Genomic DNA, 2,532 nt, shown 5'->3' with positions numbered 1-2,532 from the left:
CCCCGACAAGCAGAGCCTATGCTTCGGGCGCTACCACCCCGCGCGATTTTACTCGAGGTTCAATAGCTCCCAGACAATAGGGCCTAGGACCATCAAACCACTGCTAGAGTGTTCACAGACAGTGGCCCCGAGAAGCAGAGCCTATGCTTCGGGCGCTACCACCACGCGCGATTTTACACGAATATTTCCAACCGTGACTTTAAGCCGCGGATCGGGAAGAAATGCAGCCGGCTAACGCTTTCAAGGATCAATAGCTCCCAGACAATAGGGCCTAGGACCATCAAACAACTGCTAGAGTGTTCACAGACAGCGGCCCCGAGAAGCAGAGCCTATGCTTCGGGCGCTACCACCCCGCGCGATTTTACAAGAATATTTCAAACAGTAACTTTAAGCCGCCGATCTGAAAAAAATGCAGCCGGCTAACGCTTTCAAGGTTCAATAGCTCCCAGACAATAGGGCCTAGGACCATCAAACCACTGCTAGAGTGTTCACAGACAGCGACCCCGAGAAGCAGAGCCAATGCTTCGGGCGCTACAACCCCGCGCGATTTTACACGAATATTTCCATCTGTGACTTTAAGCCGCTGATCGGAAAAAAATGCAGCCGGCTAACACTTTCAAGGTTCAATAGCTCCCAGACAATAGGGCCTAGGACCATCAAACCACTGCTAGAGTGTTCACAGACAGCGGCCCCTACAAGCAGAGCCAATGCTTCGGGCGCTACCACCCTGCGCGATTTTACACGAATATTTCCATCTGTGACTTTAAGCCGCCGATCGGAAAAAAATGCAGCCGGCTAACGCAATCAAGGTTCAATAGCTCCCAGACATTAGGACCTAGGACCATCAAACCACTGCTAGAGTGTTCACAGACAGCGGCCCCAAGAAGCAGAGCCAATGCTTCGGGCGCTACAACCCCGCGCGATTTTACACGAATATTTCCAACCGTGAATTTAAGCCGCCGATCGGAAAAAAATGCAGCCGGCTAACGCTTTCAAGGTTCAATAGCTCCCAGACAATAGGGCCTAGGACCATCAAACCATTGCTAGAGTGTTCACAGACAGCGGCCCCGAGAAGCAAAGCCTATGCTTCGGGCGCAACCACCCCACCCGATTTTACACGGATATTTCCATCTGTGACTTTAAGCCGCCGATCGGACAAAAATGCAGCCGGCTAACGCTTTCAAGGTTCAATAGCTCCCAGACAATAGAGCCTAGGACCATCAAACCACTGCTAGAGTGTTCACAGACAGCGGCCCCGACAAGCAGAGCCTATGCTTCGGGCGCTACCACCCCGCGCGATTTTACACGAATATTTCTAACCGTGACTTTAAGCCGCCGATCGGAAAGAAATGCAGCCGGCTAACGCTTTCAAGGTTCAATAGCTCCCAGACATTAGGACCTAGGACCATCAAACCACTGCTAGAGTGTTCACAGACAGCGACCCCGAAAAGCAGAGCCAATGCTTCGGGCGCTACAACCCCGCGCGATTTTACACGAATATTTCCAACCGTGAATTTAAGCCGCCGATCGGAAAAAAATGCAGCCGGCTAACACTTTCAAGGTTCAATAGCTCTCAGACAATAGGGCCTAGGACCATCAAACCATTGCTAGAGTGTTCACAGACAGCGGCCCCGAGAAGCAGAGCCTATGCTTCGGGCGCAACCACCCCACCCGATTTTACACGGATATTTCCATCTGTGACTTTAAGCCGCCGATCAGACAAAAATGCAGCCGGCTAACACTTTCAAGGTTCAATAGCTCCCAGACAATAGGGCCTAGGACCATCAAACCACTGCTAGAGTGTTCACAGACAGAGGCCCCGACAAGCAGAGCCTATGCTTCGGGCGCTACCACCCCGCGCGATTTTACACGAATATTTCTAACCGTGACTTTAAGCCGCCGATCGGAAAGAAATGCAGCCGGCTAACGCTTTCAAGGATCAATAGCTCCCAGACAATAGGGCCTAGGACCATCAAACCACTGCTAGAGTGTTCACAGACAGCGGCCCCGAAAAGCAGAGCCAATGCTTCGGGCGCAACCACCCCACCCGATTTTACACGGATATTTCCATCTGTGACTTTAAGCCGCCGATCAGACAAAAATGCAGCCGGCTAACGCTTTCAAGGTTCAATAGCTCCCAGACAATAGGGCCTAGGACCATCAAACCACTGCTAGAGTGTTCACAGACAGCGACCCCGAGAAGCAGAGCCTATGCTTCGGGCGCTACAACCCCGCGCGATTTTACACGAATATTTCCATCTGTGACTTTAAGCCGCTGATCGGAAAAAAATGCAGCCGGCTAACACTTTCAAGGTTCAATAGCTCCCAGACAATAGGGCCTAGGACCATCAAACCACTGCTAGAGTGTTCACAGACAGCGGCCCCGAAAAGCAGAGCCAATGCTTCGGGCGCTACCACCCCGCGCGATTTTACACGAATATTTCCATCTGTGACTTTAAGCCGCCGATCGGAAAAAAATGCAGCCGGCTAACGCTTTTAAGGTTCAATAGCTCCCAGACAATAGGGCCTAGG

This window comes from Anguilla anguilla, chromosome 14 (genome assembly GCF_013347855.1).
Source record: "Anguilla anguilla isolate fAngAng1 chromosome 14, fAngAng1.pri, whole genome shotgun sequence".
In the NCBI taxonomy this organism is placed as follows: domain Eukaryota; kingdom Metazoa; phylum Chordata; class Actinopteri; order Anguilliformes; family Anguillidae; genus Anguilla; species Anguilla anguilla.
The sequence above is the reverse complement of the archived record's forward strand: the minus strand, read 5'-3'. Positions refer to the sequence as shown.